At 40.0% G+C, this 19032-nt stretch overlaps 2 pseudogenes across 2 annotated transcripts; one reads left to right on the top strand and one right to left on the bottom strand.

The window, feature by feature from the left end:
* Positions 1-1306: 1306 nt before the first annotated feature.
* Positions 1307-18486, bottom strand: LOC309795914 (RNA/RNP complex-1-interacting phosphatase-like; annotated as a pseudogene). Its single transcript has 7 exons — positions 18386-18486; positions 16905-16980; positions 15801-15933; positions 12130-12257; positions 8768-8824; positions 3692-3738; positions 1307-2780 (listed from the first exon to the last, which is right to left on the bottom strand). The product of its transcript is annotated as an RNA/RNP complex-1-interacting phosphatase-like (transcript).
* LOC309795858 (RING finger protein 11-like) lies at positions 6381-7063 on the top strand (annotated as a pseudogene). Its single transcript has 2 exons — positions 6381-6669; positions 6888-7063. The product of its transcript is annotated as an RING finger protein 11-like (transcript).
* Positions 18487-19032: the final 546 nt, after the last annotated feature.

Genomic DNA, 19032 nt, shown 5'->3' with positions numbered 1-19032 from the left:
TCGTCCATGTCGTAGCATGTGTCAGTACCTCATTCATTTTTACGACTGTATAATATTTCACATACACACCACATTTAAAATTTCCATTCTCCCATTGATCGGCATTTCGGTTTTTTACACTAATAATCCCCATTTATTGACAGTTGATTCTGTGCCAGGCAGCACCAGGTTAAGTTACTGACCTTATTTCACAGATAAAGAGGCCTGGAGAGTGTGAAGAGTTTGCCCAAGATTAAGAGCTAGTAACTGGGGGAACTGGGGTTTGAACTCAGACGACCTTCAGAGGTATGAAATTCACATGACAGAACATTAGAAAAGGTACACAGGGGTATTCAATGAAAAGTCACCCTTTTCCCCATGTTCCTCAGCCACACATTTCCCTCCTCAGAGGCATCTGCTTTTGCCATGTTGTGGATCCTTCCAGAGAACTATTTATACCTCAACATGGATGTATCACAATTTATTGACTCATCTGTCCCACGGATTTGATATGTCACTTTCATGGTATAATAGATTCTTATACGTACTTATATTACTCTTTTCAGAGCTGTCCTGACTCCTTTTTGCCTATCCTTTATGCCTTCCATTTCTCTAAAATTCTTTTTATGTTCTATTTGATTTAAAAAACATTTTTCCTTGTCTTGTTTGTTTCTCTTAAGGCACTATCCATTATGTTCATTCACCTGTATTATTTTATTTTATTTATTTCTTTTTGGCAGTGTCGGGTATTAGTTGCAGCACGTGGGCTCTTCGTTGCAGTGCGTGGGCTCTTCCCTGTGACTCGTGGGCAATCTAATTTTGGCATTTGGGTTCCACAGCACGTGGGCTAAGTAGTTGTGGTGTCGGGCTTAGTTGCCCTGCGGCATGTGGGATCTCAGTTCCTCAACCATGGATCGAACCTGCATCTCCTGCATTGGAAGGCTGATTCTTAACCACTGGACAACCAGGGAAGTCCCCACTCTTGTATTATTTTAAATTTAGTCGGCTTTTCTAACTTTTTTTCTTTTATTTTGAATTCTGTCCTGAGTTCTATCATCTTACCTCATTCTGGTTTATGCTGTTCGTTCATGTTTTTTTTTTATTATTGTAAAATATACAGAAAACAAAATTTAGTATTTCAACCATTTTTAAGTATACAGTTCAGTAACATTAAAGACATTCACAATGCTGTGCAGCCATCAGCACTATCCAAATTCAAAATAACTATGTCAAGAGCTTCCCTGCTGCTGCAGTGGTTGAGAGTCCACCTGCCGAGGCAAGGGAAACAGGTGCGTTTCCCGGTCCAGGAGGATCCCACATGCCGTAGAGCAGCAAGGCCTGTAAGCCATGGCCACTGAGCCTGCGTGTCCGGAGCCTGTGCTCTGCAACGGGAGAGGCCACAACAGTGAGAGGCCCGTGTAGCGCAAAAAACAAATAATAATAATAATAATTATGTCAAAATATTGAGCAGGACTTCAGAAAGATGGAGGCAGGAGCATAGTTTCTGAATCTCTCCAAACCCTTTCATGGAAGAAGATCAAGTAAAACCAAACACCCATAGGTGGCATTTATCAGCATTTACCATCTCCAGAACTTTTTCACCATTGCAAACAGAGACTCTATAGCCATTAAAAAGTAACTTCCCATTCCCTCCTCGACACACGTTCTTTCATCTTTTCCATTGTTTTTTCTAACATCTTTTAGCCAACTATGAAATAATAGCTTACAGTTTTTTTTTTTTTTTTTTTTTTTTTCTTTTTGCTGTATGCGGGCCTCTCACTGTTGCGGCCTCTCCCGTTGCGGAGCACAGGCTCCGGACTCGCAGGCCCAGCGGCCATGGCTCACGGGGCCAGCCGCTCCGCGGCATATGGGATCCTCCCAGACCGGGGCACGAACCCGTATCCCCTGCATCGGCAGGCGGACTCTCAACCACTGCGCCACCAGGGAGGCCCTAGCTTACAGTTTTGATCTGTTTTTCGGACCTGTTTTTTCCAACTTGATTTTATTGTCTGAAGAGATGCTATTCTGCTCCTTATTCTCTTTTTTTTTTCCTACACTACCTCTGTACGGGACTTGATCCCAATCCTTTTCTTTTATTGATTTTTGAATGAAAAAGGTTTTAAAGCGCTTTGAAAAGGATGTGAGAGGCCAAGAGGAAACATGGTCTTCATGGCTGTTTCATCAATGCTTCACTTATACTCTTGTGAAATAACTGTTTTCCAGGAGGCATAAACCAGTGGGCTTTATCATTGGACAGAGTGCAGAGAAAGGACCCCATGAAAGCTGATCTCCTTAGCAAAAATGATTTAGTTATGATTTCACCCAAGATTGGTCACAACCCAGCCTGGGAAACTCGATGAACCAGAGACGAGGTATAATGCCATCTTTCCTTCTCTCTGCCTCAGCTCTCAAGGGTTGGTCACCTACATGTTATTAGTGATTATTAGTTGGTTTCTGTTCATAATTACTATCAGAAGACACAGCACTTATGGTCCCAATTACACTGCCCAGCTATGCACCATTCTTCTTCGTTTTGGCTTCCCGTCCACCAGCAGGAACCTCATTTATTTTTGTTCTCCCTTCACCACAGCCCAGTAATGTTTGTGAATGACTCTCAGTCTCACCAGAGTCTGTATCTCTCACTCTGCCCCAACACCCCACTGCATCATTCGCTCCCTGAAGTGTACTCTAGAAATTTAGGTAACCTGGATATTTACCACTGTTCACCATCTCTTATGAAACCAGAAGAAGAGCAGCTTTCTTATGGAACGACAGAGAGCTTGTAAAGAGAAAACACCAGTCTGCAGGAGAAAGGGAAGAAGACAATGATGGAAATAGTTTCTGGAAAACTATTTTTACATGAGGTTTTGTTTGTTCCTGGTAAATAAATGGAAATCTTCTAAACATTTAAAGAAAATCTAGGGCTTCCCTGGTGGCGCAGTGCTTGAGAGTCTGCCTGCCGATGCAGGGAACACGGGTTCGGGCCCCGGTCTGGGAGGATCCCACATGCCGCGGCGTGGCTGGACCCGTGAGCCATGGCTGCTGAGCCTGTGTGTCCGGAGACTGTGCTCCACAACGGGAGAGGCCACAACAGTGACAGGCCCACGTACAGCAAAAGAAAAAAAAATCTAAACAACTAAATTCAGTAATACAGGAATATAACATTTTAAAAAATTTTCTTTGGCTGTGCAGCATGTGGGATTGCAGCTCCCCAACTAGGGATTGAACCCACACCTGCTGCATTGGAATGGCAGAGTTTTAACCACTGGAACACCAGTGAAGTCCCAGGAATATAATTTTAGAGGAGAAGTTATAAACCCCTTGGTTATATGAACTGCAGATTTTTTTTTTCTAAGAAGTCATGTATTTTAAATGACTTGGAGCTTTAAAGAAAGGAAAAAAGGAAAGAAGGAAGGAAGGAAGGAAGAAAAAGGGGCTTCCTTGGTTGTGCACTGGATATAATATCAAAAATAAATTAATTAATTAAATAAATTTAAAAAAGAAAAAAATGCTGAAATCCACTGACTAATTATTAAGGCTGTTATATCTATTTCCAGATACATCCCTTTATAAACTTTTAGTAAAAGGTTATCTTATGTCAGAAGAAATGAATTACAAACTTTTCTCTTTTTCCAAAATTTGAGAAATTCCCGTACACTTCTAACTTCAAATTTTATAAAAACGGAAAAGCAGTGAAATGCCTTATACTTACATCCAATTGCAGCATCTGGCCTCATGCCTTCTCTATCAATCAAATATCTACAAAACAACAAAATTCGAGTCATTTGTAAATAAAAAGAAAAGAAAATCAAGTTTTTGCAAAAAAGGTCCTATTTTGCTTTACAAATATATATATAAAAATCCTAAGAAAATATCAGCACATCTAATCAATAATTATTAAAGAATGATATACACCATGACTACAAAAAGGCGTTACTCCAAGGACGCAAGGATAACGCAACTTTAGAAGAGCTATTAATATAATTATTTACAATAAGACAACAATTTAATTAATAAATGAAAGAGAATAAAATACAGGACCAAACTGGCAGATGTTAAAAAGTTCTCTGATAACATGCAACAGTCAGTTTGGGTGAAAATGCTCTGTATGCTAAAAACAGGAGACTTAATATGACAGAGTACTCATCAAGAACCAACAAATAACAAAAGGAAAATCAGGATAAATATGAACATGATATCTAAAAAACCCTGTCTAACCAACCATCGGAGCCAGAAACTTAGGACTCACCATCACTGATGGCTATTTCTCCCTCGGCCTCATCCTCAACCCACCACCAGTGCTAACAATGAAGCTGCCTACATACCTCTAGAATCTGTGCACAGCTTTCCACCAAAATGACCACCACACCCTGGTCCACGCCACCATTACCCCAATTTCTACAACAGTCTCCTAACTTGTTTCCTCTCTTCCACTCTTTCTCCCTGCAGTGCATTCTCCTCTCGGTAGCAAAATGATAGGTTGAAAGTGCAGTTGGGTATGTTCCACACACTCACCTTCAACAAAAAAAGTTCAGTTGTTTTCTATTACTCTTAAAGTCTGAAACCTTAAACATAAGCCTGAACAATTGAGCTCCTACCGCACACTTGTAGCTCCATTATAATCACATGCTCCCCCAACAGCCCCACCTTCCAGGCCAGTTCCTCCAACACAGCATATGCTTTCCTCTTATAGGGTCTTTTGCTGTTCCTTATGCTCAGAAATCTCTCCACAACGTCCCTATCTGGTTAATTCCTACTCATCCTTCAGATATCAGCTGAAACATCTGTAAATAAACCTTCTCTAATCTCCATGATGAGATCAAGTCCTCCCTAAAATATGATCTCATGGTACCATGTTCTTCTCCTTGGCACTTGTCAGAGTTGTATTTTACATGCAGAGTATGATTCTTGAATATCTATTCCCTCTCTGGACTGTTAGAATTCACAAAGCGCAGGTCAAGTCTCTTCACTCACAAAATTTCACAAGTCTTTTTGCTAGCACCCAGCACAGTGCTTAAACATAACACATGCTCAATAAGTATTTCCTGCATGAACAACCATAAACGGGTACAGTGTAGCAACATCCACCAAAAGCATAAGGACATAAACTCTATCATGCAGAAGTTCCATTCTGAATGAAGTAAACTGAGACAAAGCATATATATTGAATAGTGCTCACACAGGAATGTTCATTACTTTCATGTTTTATAATATCAAAAACTTCTGACTTTTATATGTTCATCCGTGAGCAAAGGAACAATGCAGCATTAAAAATAAATAAGTAAACAAATGGGACCTAATGAAACTTAAAAGCTTTTACACAACAAAGGAAAGTGTAAAGAAGATGAAAAGACAACCCTCAGAATGGGAGAAGATATTTGCAAGCGAATCAACAAAGGATTAATCTCCAAAATATATAAATAGGACATGCAGCTCACTATTAAAAAATCAAACAACCCAATCAAAAAATGGGCAGAAGACCTAAATAGACATTTCTCCAAAGAAGACATAGAGACGGCCTCCAAGATGGCCAAGAGGCACATGAAAAGTTGCTCAACAGCACTAATTATTAAGGAAATGCAAATCAAAACTACAATGAGGTATCACCTCACACCGGTTAGAATGGGCATCATCAGAAAATCTACAAAGAACAAATGCTGGAGAGGTTGTGAGGAACGGGAACCCTCTTGCACTGCTGGTAGGATTGTAAACTGATACAGCCACTACGGAGAACAGTATGGAGGTTCCTTTAAAACTAAAAATAGAATTACCACATGATCCAGCAATCCGGCTACTGGGCATATACCCAGAGAAAACCATAATTCAAAAAGACGTATGTACCCCAGTGTTCAAGGCAGCACTATTCACAATAGGTAGGCCATGGAAGCAACCTAAATGCCCATCGACAGATAATAGGATAAAGAAGAAGTGGTACGTATATACAATGGAATATTACTCAGAGATAAAAAAGAACGAAATTGGGTCATTTGTAGAGACGTGGACGGACCTAGAGACTGTCATACAGAGTGAAGTAAGTCAGAAAGAGAAAAACAAATATTGTATATTAATGCATATATGTGGAATCTAGAAAAATGGTACAGAAGAACCGGTTTGCAAGGCAGAAATACAGACACAGATGTAGAGAACAAACGTATGGACACCAAAGGGGGAAAGTGGGGCAGGGCGGGGTTCGGTGGTGGTGAGATGAATTGGAAGATTGGGATTGACATATATACACTAATATGTAAAAACTAGATAACTGGTAAGAACCTGCTGCATAAAAAATAAATAAATGTTTAAAATGCAAATATAAATTTTAAATAATTAATTAATTAGTTAATTTAAAAAAAAAGAATGAGGTTGGAAGACTGTCAAAACAGCACACGGAACACACACTCAAGCCCTGGAAGATGAGGAAGTGCCATAAGTCCCCCACTTCAGATGACATCTCGCTGCCTCACAAGTCTCAGTCCAACTGGGCTAGCTTTGCCAAGGGGACAGAGCTGGGTCAGGAGCTGCTGCTGCCATATCTGGATCAAGTTCCAGTTTTGGTCTATCATTCAACACCTAGCCAGGCTCCCCTAGCAACTCAGCTGACAGGAACCAAATAGGATAGCTCAAAGAATAGGCCTCACACTGCATCAGCCTAAAGGTGTTTATGACCCTGGAAGAAATGGATCAGAAGAAAGGATCCGGGGGACTTCCCTGGTGGTGCACTGGCTAAAGACTCCACACTCCCAATGCAGGGGGCCTGGCTTCATTCCCTGTTCATGGAACTAGATCCCACACGCATGACGCAACTATGAGTTTGCATGCCACAACTAAGGAGCCCAGTGGCTGCAACTAAGACCCGGCACAAACAAACAAGAAAAAATCAATCAATAAAATAAAACAAATATTAAACCAAGATCCGGGACTGTGTGATCTGTATGATGGACTTTGCTTACGAGAACCCAGTTTGATTTCTGCTGTGTATGCAGATCACCTGGGCTGTACAGATGACTGGCTGATGAGATCCCTTACGTGCCCCTCCTGCATGGAGACAGTTGATGCAGCACTGCTTTTGTCCTACGAGTCTAACTGAGTCAGTGTCTCTCACCTGACTTCAAGAGAACCATCATTTTTGGTGGTTTTGATCTTTTGTCTTTGAGCCCAAAGAGCCGGGGATTAGGAATTAAGATCATGCATGAAAGTTTCCTAAAAATTCCTTAACAGCTGCAGATGTTGGGGAAAAGTACGTGATAGTTTAGAAATTTAGGAGGAAAAGTAGGATGCTATTTTTATGGAAAGCCTTCACCCAGGGTTTAAAAATATAATTGTATTTAGATCTTGTTATTGCTCCAGTATATAGGATTTATGTAAAGTGTTACAGCACCTATATAGGTTTTAATTCTGTGTCAAGGATTAGCATAAAGACAGTGGTTGTTTTTCTAAGTGAGATAACATTCTGCTTCCCCCATCCAAATTCTTTCCTGAAGTTGCTGGCATCTCGGTCAAGGTTTTACTTAATAGCTACATTTTATAACACTGGCACACAAAAAAAGTAGTTTTAAGCTTGCTTGCATAGTTCTTGTTTTTAAGAATAAACATAGAGCATTTATTTTTTACTTTATAGGAACTCCACAAGTTAAGGTCCCATTATTCTTTTGCTGTGATTGTTGTTACTATTGATGGTGCTCTTTTCTGTCTTTGCTGGTTCTTTCTAATCTACCATTTGTCCTTATTGGCATACGATCATCTCAGGGTCACAAGATGGCTGCTGTAAAACCAAGGATCATATTCTAACAAAACAAGGAGGAAGCAAAAAAAGAGTCCAAATGGTCATTTTCCTAATGCATATTTATCTTTTTTCAGAGAAAAATATCATTCTCATAAGCACAATAACAGCCTTCCCCTCATTACTCATTTGCCAAAACAGACTGATATGACCATTCATAAGACAATTTATGGCAAAGAGGGGTATGATAATGATTGCCTCAGCCTAACAAGGATTTATCCACTAAAGCTGAATGCTTCACTCCTCAAAGAAATCAACACTTTTCTACATACAAAACACAAGTCTCTTGAAGGGTTCTTCATAAGTGCATTATTGAAGAATTTGGTATGTCATGAGCACTTAAGGATCTGACATTCAACTGTAGTAGTGTCCATGTTGGTTAATTTTCTTACAAGCCCCATGATGAGTTTGAGAAAAACTGAAAGAATCAGAGTATCAGGTTCTATTAAATTCTTACATGTATCTTGCTTAAGTTTTTCTTCATTAATTTATATCCAACTACCTAAAGCAAATTTGGAGGAAAAAAAAATTAAATAAATAAATACATACATACATAAGATTGAGGTCTCCAAATATTTTCATAGGAAGATGTCCACCATATATTAAATTATAAACCAGAATGTCTAAATACTATACCATTAAATCACATGTACAGTCAGTTCTGTATATCCAACGGTTTCATATCCTACAGATATGGAAGGCCGACAATACTACACCATTTTACATTACGGGACTTGGGCATCCGAGGATTTTGGTATCCATGGAGAGTACTAAAAACAATCCTCTGCAGATACCAAGGGACCATTGTATATGCTTATATCTGGATTTTTTATGTCTCAAAAATATGTGCTAAATTATTACTGGTCATAACCTCTGAGTAGGGGGCAAAATTGCCTTCCACTTCATACATTTCTCTGACTGCATTTTTTGCATTCAGCTTACATTAACTTACATTACTACTGTAAACAGAACAATTTAAACATGGTCTGCCTCTTGGGGTTGGCCACTCACCTGCAGATGACGTAGCCAGTCCTGTTTAAATCAGGGGTACAGTGGACACCAATAAGTCTGTATATAAAAAGGGAATATGGAATTAAGTAAGCAAAGTAGAAACACTAAAAACAAGTTATACAATTTTCTGAAGAGTAGCCTTTATTAGTTACCACAACACGACCACTATCCTGAAAAGGAAAAACTCTGAAGAAAAGAGTGTTTTTGCAAAAACATACTATAATGAATTAAGTACTATAAAGTCAAAATTCATTGTGTTTTGGAATTTTTGCATAGCCTCCAATCAGATGCAATTGTATGGAATGGAGAATGTCCATCAGGAACTGATTTGACTATAGTAAAATGGAGTGGAAAAAAAACAGGCTATCAGAAGAATAGAATTTGTTTTTGAGTGAAAGAAATGGAATGCCTTCACATTTCATGCTCAATATTAAAAAGAACAAACAGTTTCTGAAGGGCTCTTGGGGTCCCAAAGCACCTCCATTCCTTCTCTCATTCACTGCTCCTCACTTGCCATGGGTCTACGTGCCTGAGCAGGTCTCAGGTGAGTAGCACCGTGCTTATTTCACAATGAAAAAGTAAGGCTTCAGACGTAAGCCTAAGCTGCACAGCAGGCAAACAGAAAAGAGACTAGAATCGAGTCTCACATTTTTCCAACTATGCCACAGTATTTCGTGGACCAGCACTTAATAAAATTATATGAGGAAGTAAATAAAAAACAACAACAAGTAGCTGATCTCTGCAAAAGGTATGTCTGTGACTACGTGGTGCATGGCATTCGTCATCTCCTGCCTGGATTACTACCGCCCTACAATTCTAACAATCACTTCTATTTCAACTGATCTTCCACATGGAAGATGTTACCTTTCTAAAATAGAAACTTGGCTGGATTGCTCTGTTCCTTAAATATCTTAACTTAGCACAGAATAAAGCCCAAGTTTTTAGCACAACATTGAGAACTCTTTATAAACAAATACCAGTCTGTCTCTCCAACTGAATGATAAGTTCAAACTAAATTACAAGGACCTACATCATCCACCTCCCTCCTTTCCCCTGCCAGCCTCCCTGATCCCACTCTCCACTGCTCTGCCCTCACTCACTTTCCCCTATCCAGCCACACTGGCCTCCGTACTATTCCTCAAACATGCCAAGCACCGTCGTGCCTCAGGGACTTTGCACCTACTATTCCTTCTGCTTCAGAACATACCCTCCCAAACCATCTCCACTCTCCCTGATATCCAATGGCTCTTTTCTCACTTCAAGGCTCTGCTCAATCGACATCGTAATAGAGGGGACTTCCCTGATCACCTACCACATTCCCTCACCTCTTCTTCTTGTTTTTCTATTCTCCAAAGCATTTACCACCACTTGACATTCCACATATTTACTTATTTACTCATCTCTCTCCCGCACTAGAATGTAAAGTACAGAAGGGCAAGAACTTGGTTCTGTTCCTACTGCCTCGAACAGTGCCTTCAACTTAGAAGGTGTTTTATAAATATTTGGTGTAAAGGAATGTATGAATTCCTTGCCCTTTCACACTACCCTCTAGTCACACAAGAGGCTGCCCCTCCAGAGCACAAGTTCAAGCCCTGTGCCTTTGCTACCTGTTCGCAATAGCTCAGCTGTCCTTTCCTCATTCCAGCAAAATCCTCTTCCACGAAGCTCAGCTCAAATGCTGTCTCCTCAGTCAGGCCTTCCTCAGTTTCTCCTCTATATTCCTGCTGCACTTGATTCTTTTATGATAATTAACCCACTTAGAGTCACTACATGGTTATCTTCCTACATAACTCTAAGTTGCTACTGAACAAAGACTTCTAGTCACCTCTGTATCCCCGTGCCCGAACAACAAACCTATAAGGCTCTCAGTGTTTACTAAAACAATTTATTTTCGGAGTCTCTTCGAATTCTAGGGAGTGGATAGTATCGTCTCCTCCTCATTATCAGTGAGCCTGCCATCTGTGGGAGGGGCTTATAGCAGAGGAAGCCACCAATGGATCATAACTAAGGTCCTGAGACTGCAGTGGCAGAGAGCATGGTGAAGTTAGCCCACTGCATGCAGAAGACCCACAGAGGAGTCAGCATATGCAATGGACTACACTTGGTATAACATGTGAACAATCAAGGTTGACAAACGTGCTCTCATGCACTTGTAAGGATCTTCTAGCCCACGCGGATCACACAGAACACACACAAAGGAGCCTGGAGGAAGTGAGGAGGCCGGCAGCTGCACCCTAACATCTTAAGAGGCCACATTTCTGTGACTACGGTTTACACAAATCAGAAAATTTGCCTCCTTTCTAGACACCCTGGATATCACAGGCAAGGCCAAGTCTCTCAAGTTTAAAAGCTAAAGTACAGGGAAGATCTGTGAATAGGGCTTAAGATATTTAAGAGCTAGGACCTGCATTAAGCAACCAGCTTATAGAATGAAAATTTATCTTGAAATTCCAGTCTCTCCCTCTCTTTCTCACCTCCTATCCACTATCTTCCCACCTCTATCTCTATTCCTTCTCGCTACTCCCTGTTTTATGTATATGTGTTTATCATTTTTTATATATATGGAATATGTACTGTCTGTTAGGTTTATTTAATAAAGTGAACACTCCTCAGGCTAAATTTAGAAAGGAAAAAACGAACACTTTCTCTTGTGGGTCAATGGTGATCCAAAGACAAAAGATACCTCAGTCTTAAAACATGGCAAATACCATGTTCCTTCTGACAGTTAGATGGTAGAAAAAGGCAAGGACGCTATTAAGACCTAGTATCAAGAGAGTACATCTTAAAGCAGAAACAAGAAAACACCAGCCTTTTAAGTTCTTCCTGTCTGTCAAGATAAGAATAAGAGGTCGTAGCGTTCTTCCTCACCTGCACCCAAAGTATAAAAGCAGCAAAAATATCTTAAACACATACGATGAGGAAGCCACTCTTCTGGTCCACTCTGCTTTGTTTGGCTTCTAGGGATCTGTCCCACTCCGAACTTTTGCTTTATGTTTTCTCTTTTATATACGCTAAGAACCTGAGAGTCTTAACCTTTTCTTCCACCTCTCAACCAATAAATAGGACAAAAGAACATTTTTATTTTTTTATGTCTTTTCCATTCAAATGTTTAAAAAAGAGATAAGTAAGCTAGTTCAGTTCATATTTCTCACAAAAATCACTTTCCAAACTAAACTAAATTGTTTGTGACCATAAACAGGAAAAACACCAAACTGTATTAGCACCATCTGACATTTCCACCTTCATGTTACCAAACACAACAGGCCTAATGTCACAACTATTAAAAATGTTAAAAATCCCAACCCCACTCAAAATGCATACCAAAGTTCAGGTAAAGGGAAAAAAAACAAAACAAAAAGAACTCGCCATTATCTTTATTTTCTTTCAGATATCCACTAACAGCACATTGAAATCTAATAATAGTGTCATCATCTGGCACCGGATGCCCAATTGTACAAATGTTTAAATAAGGAATAGTTTCTGCTAAGTCCTATAAGGCAAAACCATGAAAATATGTATTATTTCCTTTGTAGGGAAAGAATAAAAAATTAATTAGAGAAGGCGGAATATAAACCAACAGAGGACATTAAACTTAGTATGTCAGTCATTCTGATAAGAGCCATTTTCTCCAAAGCTGCTTTAACCAGTAAGTATCACTTGATTTTCATTAAAACTGCAGAATGGACAGTTACTAGGCATGAAAAACGAAAAGCAAATCTATGTGAATGAATGCACATGTAACTCAGAATGATATAAACAGTTCTACCTACATTTATGTTCTATCTTACATTTCAGGGGCCATACAGAGGCTGTGATCTAAGTAGAATAGTAGAATAGATTCAGAAGAACTTGGATTCGAATTAGGAAATAGAGCAAATTTCAGGCAGTGTTGAGAACTGGTATTCTTGGGGTGGGAGAAAGTAGACTATCAACAGAAGACAGAAAAGGATAAGTGAAAATTCTCTAGTTCTGAATTTAAATGGAAAGTAGCAGTATGAACCTACGACACATTTTAGAAATATTAGCAACAAACATACATATTGCCTAGCTCTGACTACTGAAAAAGTCTAGAAATAACTGATGTCATGTCAAAAGGACTCAGGAGTCACTGAAAGCTCCAACTGGTCAAACATAGGGCCTCAGTTAGAATAGTAACTGTAGCGGAGTCCACAGTGACATGAATAAATAAATTTAAAAAATTGGTCACCACTGGAGGATATTTGTCCATCAACTCATTATTTTGAAAACTGTTAAATCAAAGAAGAGAATCATGCCTCTCCAACTGGGCAAACAAATAGTTGATGAGGGGAATCTTCTCCTTATAGAAATATACCCAGCTAATAAGTGAAAAAAAGAAAAACAGAATTCACCATTTTATTTATTTATTTATTTAATTTTCAGATACGTGGGCCTCTCACTGTTGTGGCCTCTCCCATTGTGGAACACAGGCTCCGGACACGCAGGCCCAGCAGCCAAGGCTCATGGGCTCAGGCACTCTGCGGCATGTGGGATCTTCCCGGACTGGGGCACGAACCTGTGTCCCTTGCATTGGCAAGAGGACTCTCAGCCACTGTCCCACCAGGGAAGCCCCCACCATTTTTGGAAGCCTCAACTGAATTAATGGATGTAGGTATGAATCATCAGTGACTGCTAATATCACAGAAATAGAAAACTATAAGTCTCCACGGAACAACACATCATCACCTATGAAACTGTCTTGCCAAAACAAAACATGCAAGCTTCATTCTGATCAACTACCAATTTACAGGAAATAAAAGGACTGAAGAATAGGTTAGCAACACATGGAATGTAACCATCAAAATCTACATGGGACAAATTACCTGCTTTCTTTAAAAATAAAATTCAAGGAGGAAAAAAAAGTGAGAAAGACATGGAGGGAGAACTTATAGATTAAATAAGACTTCAGAGACCTAACAATCAACGGCAAAGTGTGCACCTTATTTGGATCTAATTCAAAATTCTTAAAAACAATTTTTTTATGACATTTAGGAGACAACTGCAAATTTGAGCACTCACTGGGTATTTACTATTAAAAAATGATATTAAGGAATAAAAGTCCTATATTTTAAATATACATACCAAATATGTATAGGTGGGCCTTCCCTGGTAGCACAGTGGTTGAGAATCTGCCTACCAATGCAGGGGACAAGGGTTCGGGCCCTGGTCTGGGAAGATCCCACATGCCGCGGAGCAACTAGGTCCGTGAGCCACAACTACTGAGCCTGCGCATCCGGAGCCTGTGCTCCACAGCAAGATAGGCCGCGATAGTGAGAGGCCCACGCACCGTGATGAAGAGGGGTCCCCGCTTGCCACAACTACAGAAAGCCCTCGCACAGAAACCAAGACCGAACACAGCCCAAAGATAGATAAATAAATAAATAAGTAAATAAATAAATAAATAAATAAATTTTTTTTTTAATGTATAGGTATAATTACATGTTGTCTCGGAGCTGCTTCAAGATAACATGGAATGGGGTGAAACAGGTGGGGGTATAGATAAAACATGACAGCCATCAGTTGGTAAATATTAAAGCTGGATGAGTTCACGGGTATACAGGGAAAATTTACAGTATTTTGTATACTTTTGTATATGTTTAAAATTTCTGATAATTGTTTAAAAACAAGACGACACTGTAGACAACCCTTTGGCAGTTTCTCAAATGTTAAACGTAGAGGTACCATACGATCCAACAACTCTGCTACTACCTACACGGCACAGCTAAAAGGACTGAAAGCAGGGATTGGAACAAATATTTGAACACCAATGATCACAGCAGCATGATCCACAATAGCTACAAGGTGGAAACAACCCAAGTGTCAATCAACCGATGAATAACGAAATACGGTATATACACACAGTGGGATTTATTAAGGCAAAAAAGGAATGGCACTGTGTTACATGCTATAACATGGATGAACCTTGAAAACACTAGGCTTAGTGAAATAAGCCAGACATAGAAGGATCAATATTGTAGATTCCACTTACACGAGGTACCTAGAAGAGGCAAATTCATAGACACAGGAAATAGAATAGAGGTTACTAAGGGCTGGTGGGAGGGAACATGGGGTTGTAACTGTTGGACGGTTACAGAGTTTTTGTTGAGGATGATGAACAAGTTTGGGTTATAGACAGTGGTGATAGTTACACAACACTGTGACTGTATTTAATGCCACTGAACAGCATATTTATAAATGGTTAAAATAAATATGATTTATGTATATTTTACCACAGTAAAAAAAAAAGAGGAATAACTGAGTTGAAATTTCAGTTCTTCCTTGTCCGAGACTCAGTTTCATCGTCTGTAAAATTAGTAACTGTAGTTGTCTATCCTCTGAGCTTAGTGCAGAGTAAGCACTCAGAAGGAGATCTCAGTACTACTTCCACTTCAACAGCAAAGGATTGTTGTAAGGATTAACTAAGTCAATGGATATGAAAGAACTTTCTAAATGGCTATACAAATATTAACAAACTTTAGGTGTTACTGTCTCCCAAGGCCATGGAACAGGTCAGAAGAAGGATAATTCTTTTGCACTGGTATGTCCTACATGGGCCAAGAGAATATATGGGTTTCTGTACTCTCTCAGAAAGTATTAGGAAAAGAAAGCATAAAACTTTGAGAACAATTGTCTTTTACCCTGATGCTTAAACATGCTCCGGCAACTGCTGCAAATAATTGCTAAAGACATAATGGACATACCTTTCTTTCCTTTTAGGCTACTAATATTCTTGCTAAAAGTTTACTTCGTTTTCAAAACATAGAACATGGAAGCTTATAGAATTTCTTCAGCATATCTACAGCCTACTGCCAAATACTATAGTTCAATTTATATCTTTCATCTCATTTTGAAACAGCAATTACAAATGTGTATTTAAGGAAACCACTAGCTTCCCTTTCTGAACCCATGAAAAGAAGGCCAGGATTCACCTTAGCATAAGATGATAACTACTGAATTTCTATGAATTATGACAGTATCAGAAAGAAGGTCGTTTTCAACTACGGGTTCCATTTACCTCGGGCTTAGAAGAGCGGCGCGTGTACGTTAGGTCAATTATCAGCCCGAGTTCTTCATTCTGTTCTTGGATTTCCTTAAAAAAGATGCAAGGGGGAAAAACATTCTTCTAGAGCAAGATTCTTTTCAAAACTCTGTCAGAAAGAATAAAATAAGAAGGAACATGTGTCTAAAATCCTTTACTATATTATCCATTTATTCAAACCCTGTGATGCTAACATATGAGACTCAAAGTAATGTTTCCTCCTCTGGAATTTACAAGTGATATTATAATCCTTTCTTCCAGACAGATTAGACAGAAGAAAATAAGCTCACTTCTATATATTTATTTCTATGTGTGTTTATTTCATGTTGGTGTCCTAACTGGGCTGTAAATTCCCAGAAGGCAGGGACCACATCAATTTTGCCTACCACTGGATTGCCAGCTCCAAGCAGAGTGCCTGTAAATAGACACATAAATAAATACTTCTTGAACATCTACCTATATGAAGGATGGCTTTCACTGCTAAATATTCTTTTATGTATTTGGCTTATTTATGTACTCTGTTCCATTGATCTGTTTGGTTATTCAAGTGCCAGCAACACACTTTCTTTTTAAACTAGTTTTAGAGCAGTTTGACATTCACAGCAAAACTGAGCGAAAAGTACACAGTTCCCACTTATACCCTCTCTCCTTCACCCACACAGCCTTCCCCATTATCAACATGCCATACCAGTGTGCTTCATTGGTGAGAATTCATGAACCAACACTGACACACCATTATCAATCGAAGTCCATACTTTATTGCATTCATGGTACAAGTAACTGACTATTTCTTTATTTCTAGTATAGTCATACCCAAACATTTACATACTGAGATACATATTGCTGTCTTAATCATTACTTTATTCTTTATTTATAGTTAGGGCATTCCGTTGGGATTTTTTTTTAATTAAGTACAATAGTAGGTTGTATTTATCTATAAATTCCATTTCTGGATAGTAAAGGAGGTATTAAAAAGTATTTTCTATAAAAAGGCAAAATGGAGTATGACGGTGTTGAGAGCCAGGGCTCTATATGGTGAATTCAGATTTCTGGAAGAATACGGTAATAACTTTTGCTTACCTTTTTTAAAGGAACTTTGAAAGCAATGAAACGAGTCCCAGGCATCCGCTGTCCAACTGGGAGATAGTCCTTCCAACTATTAATATATTTTTGTTAGGCAAATTTTATGTTAGGCTGTTTCCCTGCATAGGATGAATGTGCCCTGCAAATGGAAAGCATATCCCTCTATAGTAGGTCCCTCTTCTTTCTGCTTTGCAATTTGCTGCTCCACTTATTCAACCCCACCTTGTAATAAGCTATACTACCCTTGTTCCTGTTTCCCCATCTTGAAAACAGATAAAAAGCAACAAAACAATGCAAAGGTCTCCACAAATAAGGGATATCTAAACCCAGAGATGGCCAGACCTTCTGTATCCCTGATACAACCTAGCCCGGTGTTGACTACAATGGTATCATTAATACATGCATGTTGACTGAAAGTGTTTGAACTCAATTCTTCCACTTCACAGTTGTGTTTTAGTCCTCATACAAAACCTGATGATAAAATTCGTAATGCTAGGAATCACAGTGAACAATAATATCTGAACTGATTTCTGTAAGATGAGTGAGAACTAAGGTTAATTCAGTGTATCTGAAGCAAAGAAAGTGGGGGCAATAGTGGCACAAGATGGGGCTAGAGAAGCAGAGAGGATTCTAGACCAAGAAGAGTCTTAAAGGCCAACGGTGTGTTTTCTATTCTCAAAACAATGGTTTTGAGCGCTGACTATGAGCAATGTTCCAACTTGCTTTTAAGGTTTCTTGTGTGAAGAATGGATTGGAAGGAAACAAGAAATATGGACACGAGTTAGGACCTAATTGCAACAGACAGGCAAGTTCAGTATTAGCATGTTGAGGAAGAGTTGACAGATTCAAAAGAAACTCAGGAGATAAACTGAAGCGGGCTTAATGGGCTATGAGATGGAGGAAAGGAAGGTCTTAGGGAATTAAAGGGTTTACTGCACACATGAGCCAAGTCCAAAATCAATCATTTGAACGCACAGAGGTAGATCTCTCAAATGACACCGGTTAGCAAGCAACAGTATGGCCTTTATAATTCCTAGAGACACCACAAATCAACTGTTTCGATGGAAAATCCGGCAGTACCCGTGCGTTTTTTCACTCAACTTAGTTGCAGTTCCACTTACTCACATTTTCTCTGCCAAAACAACACAGCTTGAGGAATAGAAGGGGACTCCATTTTGGTAATTAAGGAGTGTCCACAACACTCACAGTCCCATCTTAAAAAGCAGTCCCTCTGCATTTTACCCGAGGAGAAATGGCCAGAGCCTCCCTTTTAAAACGGTGGGGGCAAATCAGAACATCTCACACTGTCCCTTTCAACCACTGTGAACTCAGCCGCGAGACGACCAATACCCTCTATAGCACAGCGCGGACGGGGCAGCGGCCGGGGGCAACAGTGACAGCAGACAGCACAAGACACGAAGCCCAGGCCCAGGGGCTCTGAGCTCCACCGGCAACGCCCAGGGGCCGAGGCATATTACCTTTCCGGGATGTGCTTTCCGCCCTTCCTCCTGGCCGACCAACGTCCGGAAAAGCCGCGACGCTGACCCCAGTGCACACGGGCATGATGCCACTGGCTCATGTCACCCCCAACATGCCAACCACCCAACGCCAAGAGTGCCAAAGTCGCCAACCCGGCGGCCCTGGTGCCAGCACACGGCCCAGAGCCACAAACGCCCAGGCACAAGCCCACGCGGCTCGTGCGCCTCTTTCTACTGCGCATGCGCCACGGCCCGTCCAGATGACGTCATCACGCCGGCGGACGGAGACGCTTCATTAGGGAAGAGGCCTCTGACGGCTGCAATTCCCTCCTTAGCCGGAGGCTGGTAGCAGACGTTCATTAGTTCGCGTGTGTACCCTTCAGAATTCCACTCGTACGGGACATGGAAAGTTGTCCCACTCTCCCAGTTTCTTGTGTGGTTCTTTCAGATATTTCCCAGATGCTTACATTCACACTTGTTCTATCTTGTACGTATTTCTACGTAATGGATATCCTGTATTTTATAGAAGAGCAGTATAGTATACACAGTCTACAATGTGTCTTGGATAGTGATGTTCCCAGTCAATTTTTGCATACATCCCTTCTATTCTCTTTAATAGCTGCGTCACATTACATAATTTACATGGC

This window comes from Mesoplodon mirus (assembly GCF_964341445.2).
Source record: "Mesoplodon mirus genome assembly, chromosome: 20".
Lineage (NCBI taxonomy): Eukaryota > Metazoa > Chordata > Mammalia > Artiodactyla > Ziphiidae > Mesoplodon > Mesoplodon mirus.
The sequence above is the reverse complement of the archived record's forward strand: the minus strand, read 5'-3'. Positions and strand labels throughout refer to the sequence as shown.